The sequence below is a fragment of the Emydura macquarii genome, unplaced genomic scaffold (genome assembly GCF_026122565.2).
Source record: "Emydura macquarii macquarii isolate MOO-44397 ecotype Brisbane River unplaced genomic scaffold, CSIRO-AGI_Emac_v2 contig_1451, whole genome shotgun sequence".
Classification (NCBI taxonomy): Eukaryota; Metazoa; Chordata; order Testudines; family Chelidae; genus Emydura; species Emydura macquarii.
Genome location: NW_027131588.1, coordinates 19,307,326 through 19,319,024, shown reverse-complemented (window position 1 = coordinate 19,319,024; position 11,699 = coordinate 19,307,326).

The following is an 11,699-nucleotide window of genomic DNA, read 5'->3' as shown; positions in this document are numbered from 1 at the left end:
GTACGTGGGAACTGTGGCCCTCCTCCTGCAATTGCATCTGCACAAACACGCTCCTGCACCCATATCTTCAGTGGGGCTTTGCACTGGGGTTTGACTGCATTGATTTGCTTGCAGAATTGGAGCCTCTAACATTGCGTCCAGTAGATAAAATTAAGACTGTAATAGTAACAGCTTGAGTTGTGATGGGAACCACCTGAAGGAGGTCTGAATCGGTCATATACCCAAAGAAATAGCCAGATTCACCTTTAGGGAATATGCTTTTTAGTATTTGTTTTCCTGAACTTTTCCCCTTGGTCATTTAATATCTCGTATTTCAAAGGGCACTGTCAAGTATTTTTCTATAATCGTTTGTTTTTAATTAGATTGTTTGGGTTAGATCACCCAGAAAATAAGAATTTTCTACTAGTTCTGTCCCTTTCTCTTTGCCAAGCATTTTTCTCTTTGTAAGTTAAATACTGGCCCAACAAGTGTATGACATTGTTTTTGTTTAGGTCCCACAAAGAATGGCTATGATGGGGGAGGGTGGTGATAACTTCCGAGTAAATGGGAGATTTAAAAATCTCCATGTATTGTGTTATGAAGACCTAATTATAGTGGTGTCCAGGGGCTCCATTAGCACTGAGTCTCTTCTTCATTATAAATTGCTTTGAAAGGGGCTGTAATTTTGTGATCTCTAATTGTCACTTGCATGAAATTTGGCGCACGCACTCTCTAATCCCAAATGCGTTTTTGACTTTGCGGATTTGTACTTTTTTTGGTCCTAAGTAAATAAACCCCCTTAATTTTGAAAATGAAAATTTTTGTAGGCTGCATGGTGTGGTTCTGATCCCACTACTCTAGTGTGAAGACTTAATCCTGCAAGGGGCTGAGTACTCTGGCCCCGATCCAGCAAAGCATTTAGGCACCATTTATCTTTAAGCATATGAGTAGTCCTGTTGAAGATGTAGCCCAGTGGGACTCAGGCAAGAAAAAGGTGGGTTTTGTTTGTTTTTTTTTAGCTGTGGAAGACCATCCATAGTGAGATCTTACACCAGTCCATACTAATTAGAAGTCATTAGTGGGTTATTGGGTTGACTGCAGAACTCCATCATGCAGATAGAATTGAAAATACTTAAGTTGTTTCCTAACTTACAATAGAACATTTGATCAATAGGAAAATATAGCGACGTAGAAATAATGTGCAGCAGTTGATAAATACAAGGAAACGACTGTGGAGACTGGAGCTGTGTATTTACCTACAGCAGTGGTTCTCGACTTTTCCAGACTATTGTACCGCTTTCAGGAGGTTGATTTGTCTTGCATCCCCCAAGTTTCACCTCACTTGTATTTGCTTACAAAACCAGACCTAAAAATACAGAAGTGTCACAGCACACTATTACTGGAAAATGGTTTACTCTCTCATTTTTACCATATAACTATAAAATCAATCAATGGGAATATAAACATTGTACTTACATTTCAGTGTGATACTTGAGCCTGTTTTTCACTTGTGAGCCTTGTCTGAAGCCCGGGCCCCAGGGCTGAAGCATGTAATTTAGTTTCGCAGGGCCCCATGTGGTATGGAACCCCAGGTAATTGCCTTGCTTGCCACCCCCAACACCAGCCCTGCACTTGGACCTACCTAAACATGCCCCTTCTGGGGTCTGCAACCCCTAGATTGAGAAACACGGCTCTAGATGAGTTGAGTCCCCCCCGGAAGACCTCTGAGTATGCCCTGGTTGAGAACCACTGACCTAGAGGATGGGTCTAGTACTGACAACAGGATGTCTCGGCTCTAACTTCAAGGAGGCTGCTCGTGTGAGTAAAGTGAAACATGCTGAATTTGGTCAGAAAGAACCTTGTGTGTAGAATCCGGGCCTTAGTTTGTCCCTTGTTATAAATTTAATGCAGAAACATTTGTGTGTAATCTTTTTTTCATCCCTGATGTTGGATGTCGTTTCTTCACACTTTGTTCCATTTTCAGAGCAGTTAACTGCATTTTGGTCCACTTTTGAAACTACATTTACTGTCTGACTTTTTTTTACTTTATTTGTACTGTGTTACTTATGCTCCTAGAGATGTCAACCAAGAGTGGAGCCCGATTGTGCTAGACGCATTATACAAACAAGTAGTCAGGGACAGGCTGCTGCAATCGAAATAGACAAGACAGAAAAAGATTGAGAAGGAAAGAGGCACCGAAAGGTGAAGCGCTTCCCCATGGTCTCACAGCAGGTCAGTGACAGCTGGGAATAGAACCTGGGTCCCATTCCAATGGACTATTCTTTTCTTGCCTTGTTTTATAAGAGTTATTCCTAGAATTTCACACGGTCATTTTGAAAATACTGTGCCATTTAGTTTTTTCTCCCTGTTGGCTGAAAGTTAATATTTGTCATTAAATGATGTCCTATGTTTGTTTTGCTATGCATTTTTATTGATTGTCTAAATGCATCTCTCTCGGCTGTCTTTCACTTCAGTTTTACTGGTGATGTCGTAGCATAATTATTGCAAAGAGGATTATTAAAAATGGGCTATTTTGTTTGTTGATCCCCAGTGCCATCCTGACTTTCCAATGAGTTTAAGAAAAGATGCACATTAAGGACCAGATGTTTAAAAGAGCTTACCACCAACAGCTCCCATTCAGGAGATTGAATAGAGGGGCGAGATTTTATAACACGTTCAGCACCCTGCAGCTACAATGAGGAACAATGGAGAATCCCCATCGCTGCCCCCGCCACACACACACTAGGAATACTAGGAGTTACAGGGTTCTGAGCACTCTTGAAGATCCAGTCCATTTAGGTGCTAAAGTGAGAGTGAGAGAGCTGAGCATGTTGGAAAATCTGGCCCACAATAGGTTATGGGCAGGATCCTGCATCTCCTGAGAGGTGCTGAGCACCTTTATTTGTGCTGGACAGTGCTCAGCATCTTGTGGGAAATGGTCCCTTGAGTTGTCTGCCCCCCCCCCCCCCCCCCCCCCGCCCCATCAGTGTTTAAAAACCTGACTCTGAAGGCTTTATTGATGGCTTCTGCTCTCCAGTCACTTGTCCTGCCAGCACAGCACAATACGATGACCTTTAAGACGGGAAGAAGTCACACTAATAAACCCCACTTTCTCTGCTGTCCACATAAAAAAGAAGCAGGTGCTTTTTATTATGCATTTCCCTTGGAACAGTGTCTATGAAGGCGGCATGGTTCATGGCCTTAAAAACAAGTGAACTTTAGCCTCTGCCACTTCAGAATTCTCTCTGTTTATGGTGTCCCCCATCCTTCTTTTAAGTAAAGTTGCAAGGAAGAGAAAAAGTTCCTGCATTTTGGCTGTGAATTTCTCCACAGTTAGGGAGCCTCTCAATTTTTGTTTTGTTCTTATGTATGTGATGTGACAGTGATTCAGGTCTGTATAAAAACACAAACATCATAAAGTTCCAAAGAGCAGATCGTCAGGGCAGTGCCCATTTTCATCACTGCAGGTCTGTCCTTTATTACTTATTTGTGGAATGCTGTAAGTGTACTAATCATCTCATAAAATTCTTGAGACAAACACCTCCGGTTCGAGAGGCTTACCAGACCAATACAATACCAGAGACAACAGTTCACATGCAAGTAGGTATGAAGATGTTATCTGTACCCTGCATAACAATGGAGCAAATCCTCAGCTCTTACAAAGAGACACAGCTTCAATGACAGCTGATTTACACCAGCTGAGCCTCTAATCTAACAGCATCCAGCCGCTACTGCGACTCAGTATCATACACAGATGTTTAGGCTGTCGCAGGATACAGCAATTACAATCTGAATAAGATTTACAGAATCATCCAAGTCAAATCCATAACTAAGGAGGTTGTGTGAAAGCTCTCCCCAGGAAAACACAATGCCAATGAAAGGTTCACATTGGAAGGAGGGATATAATAAACACTATTGGATTTGATCCATGTCTTCCTGGAATCCTAGAATTATAAATCATTCCTCCTATCCCTCAAACAGAAGTAATGTGCTTGATGTGGAAATTACTGAGTGAGATTCTCAGGCCCGGGTGGTGGAGAATGGTGAACATATCAACGCAGCCCCCGTTCATGTTGCCTGCTCTGCCCAACGTAGTCTTACAGAACAGCAATCAGATCGTACACTTGGGCCCGGCACCATTGTATCTGACAGCCTGGATGCTGGCTGGCTCACATCTGCTGGAAAGAGCTGCCTAGCTGAAATTCAGAACAGTCAGCACCAAAGCAGAAAAACCTCAACCAGACTGACTTAACAAAGCGAAGTGGAAGGGGTTTTCTGTTTAGGCATCTTGGCACCAGCCGTCTCCCATGACAACACTCATTTCAGCAATATTGGATTACACTACCCTGAAATAGTCTGGACTTTCTGTCAGCTCCATAGTGGTCCATCTAGCAGCACATCTGCACATCACCCTCCTATCCAAGATCACATAGTATTTTCTCACCCTACAGTGGCTGGATTCCTTAAGGGCATCACGCATGTTTTTCCCTCTGTTCTGGACCCCCCTTTGTCTTGGGACTTCAACACAGGTGCATCCAGTTTTCTTCCCCAACCTCACTTAGCCCCAGGGGAAGCAAAAGGTCACTGACTCAATGTAGTAAGGGCATTGTCATATTACTGTAACAGGACAAAATCATTGAGGAACACAACTAGAGTGGTCATGGCCCTTGCTTATAGGGTTACGAGTCAGGCAATAGCCTCATAGAAATCAAGAAAGTGGGTCTTTGATCACATTAGAGCTCATTCCACCAGAGCTCAAGCAGCTTTGGCTGCCTATTTGAAGAATGTCCCTATTTCTGAACTGTGGGCCAGCTTGGTGGAGCTTGATCTGAACATTTATAAGACACTTATTCGGTAGATTCTTCCAAATCGGATGCCTATTGTGGTAGGGCTGTCCTGCAGTCGTTTCATTAAGACTTTTAGTCCAGCTCTGAGCAAATAGACAACTGCTTGTTAGTCACCAAGTGTGGAATCCATGTGGACAATCTCTTGAAGAAGAAAGACCATTGCTTACCTTGCAGTAAGTGTGGCTTCTTTGAGATGTGCTGTCCATGTGGGATGTTGCTGTTAACTATGCTGATCTCATTCTATTGTGGTCTTAGACTGATAATTCTGGCTTCAATAGATCCCGGGCATGATTAGTCTCCACCTACAGTTATGGAGAATCTGAAGGGGACTTGATAAATCTGAACAGGTGATGCTGGGAGTATATTGAGTATAAGGACTGCCTTCTAGATACTCCAATGAAATTGCATCAAAGCAAAGCACACACTCAAAAGCTAACGCTAAGTGCAGAGCAGATGGATTTTGGTCCTGATCAATGAGAGTCTTCTAAGGACCTTGTCCAAAGTCCGCTGAACTGCTTGATACCAGCTGGAAAGTTAAAAGTCTGAAGCAGTCCCTTAAGTGCCCAACTTCCTTCCCTTCTCCCTCTCTCCGCCATTGACATCGTTGTTGCTACAAAAATAAACTGAGCAGCTCCCTTTCCCACAAATAAGCTTATGAATGCTGCTTTTGGCCTTTTAGCCAGTCACCTCCAGTCAGGAAAGTCAAGGCTCTTAAGTGTAGCTATAGTACCATAGAATTGCTGTTTGACTTCTGTAGCCTCTCATCTTGAACTGACATGACACCCCACTTATCACTCTCTGTGTCAGGAGCCATATCTCAGCCTCTGCCGCGGCAGCAGTGCCTTTGGATGACAAGTCTGCATGTTTACTCTTCGGACGGTTATAATTGTCCTACATTGTCAACATTCAGGCTTGGTCGCCCGTTAGTAACAACCTTCCCAGCTGCACTGAAAGAGGGCGTACTGAGCAAACACTGCATGGGAGAGCTGATTAAAAAGGTGACAGCCGCTAGAGACAAGTGCTAGCCTGGAATGTTTATTTCAGGAAGCCATTCTGTGCATGTGGAGCTCGGCTTGGTTCCATGACTGATCAGACATATGGCGCCTGATCTCCTGGGGAATCTGTTTTTTGTTGTTTGTAAACATGGGTGTCTTGACAGTTAGTTTTTCTACATTTTTTCTCAGCCTAGCCATAGAGAAAACATGCAGAAAGCCTAAGGGTTTGTCTACACACCACAATTGTACTCCTTTAACTAAACCAGTATAGTGAAAGCGGTACAGTGCCCCCAGTTGGGTGCAGGTATATTGGTATACAGGAGTTTACACTGCTACCACTGTTCCCATATAAGAAGGGGAATAAGCTATGTCGATATAAGGCACCTTTCATCTGCACTTCGGGTTGTATCGTAACTATATTGGTTAAAAAAACATTCTTACTGAAATGGTTTAGACCAGTCTAAATCTGTGTATTAGACCAGGACTAAGAGTAAGAACAGTTTCAAATAGGGTTTTTTGATACATTAATTCTTATGCCTATAGGCACGGGGGCCTATTTATTCTGCCCAAGGAATCCACCCTTGGCCGCAGAACTGTGCTCAAGAATCTGAGCCTATGCAATAGCCGTTCAAAGCAACTGAATAATTTAACTCTCAGATCTGTGTGTCAAAAGAAAATCTACACTTGTGTCATATATAATCCTAGGAAGAACAGAGGAGGAGCCTGGGTCGAATGGGTGACTGGGAATCTGATCTCTGTTTTATTCTTGGCAGTGATTCATAATGTGATCTTGGTCAAGTCACACAACCTGCCTGGGCCTCAGTTTGCCCACTTGTAAAATAGGGCTAATATGACTTTCCTGCCTTGCGTGTGCATTGGAAGACTTCATTCACTGTTTGTAAAGTGCTTTGAGATACTCTGATAGAAGATGATATAAAAGAGAAAAGTTACTTCTATTTGCAGAACACAGTGACAGTGTTAGGTACCAAGGTTTAACTAAAATAAAAACATAAGGAGAAGCTGTAAACTGGAGAAATAAAGTGTACTTATTGTACTTTCTGGTTCACTAGGGTCTTCCTGCAGCAAAATTCACTAGGCCTATGACAAGGGTGAGCATAGCAATCATGCCTGAAGTTACTCATGTCCTATGTCTGTAGGTGACTTTGAAATAGACCGAGTTGGAAAAATTTAGAAGAGCTTGACATTTTGATGTCAAATGATGGTTTTTATTACATGGATTTCTGCTAGAATATGGACAGAGACCAGCAGCTCATGATTTACAATCAGACATGGCATGTCCCCAGTTGATTTAGAAGAGAGAGCCCGTCTTCCTTAAGTGAGTAATCTTCCTGTGTTTTCAGTGTTCATGAACAGGTGTGTGCGTATCTCCTGGAAACTCAGTTACTCTGCTGCAGGCTGTGGTTATTCTGTCCACTTCCAGAAACAGCTTTAATAACACACAGGCTGGAAGATGAGCCCATCCCTGGGGTCACTTCGTTGAAATCTGTCATAAATGTGTACTCGTGTATTTAGCCTCCTGTGACTTGTGTACTGAGCCAGTAATGAGGGAGAACAGACTTGCCTTTATTCTTTTTACAGGTTTTATTTCCTCCAGGTAACATGTTGAGCCATGGTATACCCCTGCCGTTATTACAGTTGTTCATTATTAGTTTTATCCAACGGGTTACTTGGAAACTTCCCTAGCTAAGGAACAGATTTGGACATCCGGATGTTGAGTAATGCCTGCCTCAGTGGTTAGTCCTGCTTATTTCAATCGGACTGCTCCGGCCCTGATTAGAAAACTTTCAGTTATGCAGAGAGACGGTCTTCTGCAGGGACAAATTGTTCCGGTTGTTCCAATGTTGAGCCCTCCCCTGGGAGGATGTGGGTACTTTTATCAGGAGCTTTGGGGCTCTCCGTGCTATTCTGGCCACATGGAGAAGTCAGTTTGTCATTTAACTTCCCCCAAAGAACAGGGGGAAGGAACAGGACAGGGATGGAGGATGAGGATGCTGCCTCAGGATCGCCCTCTTTGCCTCCAGTATGGGTGTCTGAAGTCAGGCTGTTCCACTGAAGGCTGCATTGCTGGGACTCATCCCATTGGCGGGACAGGAGAGGTGAGGGTGTTGCCCTGATGTCAGATTTGTGATTAGGAGGCAGATGGGGAACAGCCAGTGGACATGTTGTTTAAAGAACACTGCACAACACTGGAATGTGATCGAAGCAATAAAGAAAACAGGAGCCAAAGAGACCTCTCGTATTCCTGGCTGGGTGTGGGGGGGAGGGGGAGAGGAAAGGCGTAGGGGTTTCCTTTCAAATGTTTCCAAAGTGGGTGGAGGGAGGTTATAGCAAAACTCCCGTCTGTCCTGTGAGCAGGAGTCACAAGAGAGCCTCTTACAAACACCTGCTTGGCTCTGTGTGATGAGGGAAGGGGTCCAGAAATCCCAGGGGTCTGCATGTGAGCGATGGGATTTATTTTTTGGAGAAGGAGTGGTAAAATGAGAGAGCGAGAACCACAGCCCACCGTGGGCCAGACCCTCAGCTGGTGCAGACTGGTGCAGCGCTGTTGACTTCACGGTGACTTACACCAGCCGTGCTTTTAAAAAAGAACAACCCATTTCCACCCTTCCAGATCATTTGAATCCCAGCAATAATTCAAATAATGAGAGAGCGGAGTAGAGGGGCTGGGCGATTCCAGGATATTCTCCCCCCCTCCACACACCAGCACCAGGCTCCCAATCCATGTAGCCTCCCTGGATAGTTGGGACACAAGCAGGGGGCTTTATTTATAGAAAAAATTGGTGGGGGTGGGCATGCAGGGGCGAGTGGGAAATGAGTTACCGCGATAAGCCCTTTGACTATTTTATTTTCCTGAGGTTCTTAACAAATAATCTTTCTGCAATGCGAACCGTCCTTATCAGGCTAATGCAGATTGTCTGAAATCCTTATCTCCACGGGCCAGTTAGCTGGAGTGATCCCCCTTTTCACAATGAATAGGGAATGGAGAGCCAAGCACATGCCCTCCCCTCCTGCCTTCCAATCAGTGCCATTTACTGGCAATGAACAAGACGTCTCTGATTTCCAAACTCATAAATAACATGAGGGCTTCAGAAGTGAACTGTCCTCGATGGGGGAGCAGTTGTTCAGCCGTGCAAACAAATGGAGTGGGAAAGAAGGGAGGGTGCTCTCGATGGGGTGTTCTGCTTGAAAAAAGAAACAAGCTACACATCAGGTTAGTGACAGGAGCAACATCCGCTTCCCCCCGCCACCCGCTTGCAACACCACACCCCACCTCTCCGGTCACTTAGGTCTATCTGAGATGGTCCACAGTGGCCCTGAGATTGAATGTGTTTCCTTGGCGCGGTTCGGCCGTGGGCTGGAGCAAGCAGCCATGGTTGTTTGCCAGACTGAAGGGGGGGGGGGGGGCTTGAGATTTATGGTGAGAAACGTACCTGCTGTTCAAGTGAAGCTTTTCTTTCCTTTCTCACTGGTTTTGTTTTTCCAGGGAGGTCGACTTTGTGTACCTGGGGACTGGATGGCCGATAAAGACATCTGAAAACTTCCCAGGGGACAAAAGCATGGAGGAAGAGTGAAGTTTTATTGTCCCCCTGCAGAGTTCATGGTAACATACGAAAGGGTCTGGCTGTGGGAATATGGGATGCAGACACCAGATGCTGCTGGTGTGTGTCTGTAGTTTGGAAGCATGGTTGTTCTCAGTGAAAATGTTCATTGTTCCAGGCACATCTTGAGAAGCCAGACACTCAGGGGTTCTAACATCCTATTCCATGAGCGGCAGTGTGGGCTAGTGGGGAGGGAAGTGACCTGCCCTGGGACTCCAGATGCCTGGGTTCTATTGCTAGCTCTTCCACTGACCCGATGCATGACCTTGGCAAATTACTTCATACCTCAATGCCAGTTTTCTCTTTGTGCGTGTTGCCTATTCCGATTTTAAGCTCTTTGGGGCAGGGGTCACTCTTTATGTACTGTGCCTTGCACAACGGGGTGTCAAGGAAGACACTACTGTAATACACATACATCATAACAACAATGTGGTCCCATCCATTCCAGTGGAACTGTATGGAATGAGGTATTCCTTTGTGTAAGGGTATCACAGTCCCGTGACCCTCATTCTGAAGATAGCCAGACAATGCCAAAATGATGGTGATAAGGACAACTATGTCAGTAGCCGAGATGGGCTTAAGCCATTTAATATGGACACAGAGCAGAACTCTCCCAAAGCTCAGGCGTGATTGGATCCAGGGATTTGGTGTAGCTTCTTGGAGGGATCCAGCCCAGCTGCTAACTTTGGATTCAAATCTGAGTTATGGCAAAGTTCAGAGGTGCATTTTTGTCTTTATGAACATTTATCTGATCCCCATCACCATGTAGTATCTGGGCATCTTACACGGGGAATTATAGATTGTGAGGCCAGAAGGGGGACCATTATGATCCTCTTGTCTGACCTGTTGAAGAGCACAGGCCAGAGAATTGCACCTGGTGAATATGTGAGGTTTAGGTTTGGACTTGCTGGTCCTGCTAAGATTGGACGCGTGGGTTTCTGTATCAGAGTGCTCAGCGTTAGAGAGCCAGTTGGTGTACACAACTCCACTGAAGCTGATTTACGCCAGGGAGGGATCTGGCCCAGAGAGCATATCTAGAAAAAAGACACTAATGGCAGTTTCCCACCCCCTTGTTGTTTTTCATTTTGTCTGAACAAAGAAGCAAAGCTCCTTTCCCTGTTATAAGAATTGGATCGAAAATAAAACCAGCAGAATGGCTTCTAACGCTCTTTCCATTGCACAGATCATTCTGCATCATGGTTTATTCACACTCCTACTGTTACTAAAATATTTGTAGTCGGGGAGGAGAAAAAGAAATCCCACTTAAAATCCATTTGGGGGCGGACTGTGGATGCCAACTTCCAGCCCAGCCTTCTAAAACCCCAGGCAAAGACAGTGTTGGTGGGTGAAACTGTTCAGGGGGCACCAGCATGTCAGGACCTAGCTGGGGGTGTGGCTCTGGAAACAAAGGCTCACAAATTAGTCCTGGGTGATTATAAAGGGGAATCTTTAATGTTGGATTAAACAAAAAAGGCCCTTTTCTTCTGGGGAATCCAGCTTCTGTTTGCCAAGATAGTTCATGGTCTCTCAGGGCTCACAAAGCTGACTCGGAGCAAGGGAAAGACATCCAGTTCATTCCCCCTTTATCAGCAGCCAGAGCCTTTCTTGGTGATATGGGTTTCTGCAATCGAGATTTTTCTCCTGGTTGCTGGGAGAGGTCCACACACACTATCTGGTATCTTCCCTAGTCCAGCGGGCAGCCTCCCCAAACCACCCTGCCTTTAAACTCTTCAGTAAAAGAACTGTACCTAGCCTGGAGTCTGCCTCAGTCCCTCAACCTCCGCTCCCCAGCGAGGACAGACATCCAGGATGAAATCCTGGCTCTGTTGAGGTCTATGGTAGAACTCCAGTGATTTCGTGGAGCCAGGAGTTCACCTATGGTTACCTTCTGTTTAGAGCCTAACACGAAGCCCATTGGAGGTTAATGGTTAACCTCTTATTGACTTCATTGGGTTCTGGCCTAGGCCCTGGGTGAGAAAGATTTAACCTTTTGTCTTTCTAATACAGAGCACGGGACTGCCACAGCGAACTATACAAATGGTGCCAAAGTGTTTTTAAAGAAGTCAGAGACATAGGCAGCCAGATTAATTACACTCTAGAGACTTATGCCAGAAAGATTGTATTTGGGGCTTTACCCGTGTGTCCTTTGTTCATTTCTGATTCGGTGGGAAGTTGCTATGCAACATGGCACCATCTCTCTCCTTTCTCTCAGGGCTGTGCTGAGTTTTTCCTCCTCTCTTTTCAGTGAAAAGTCTTTG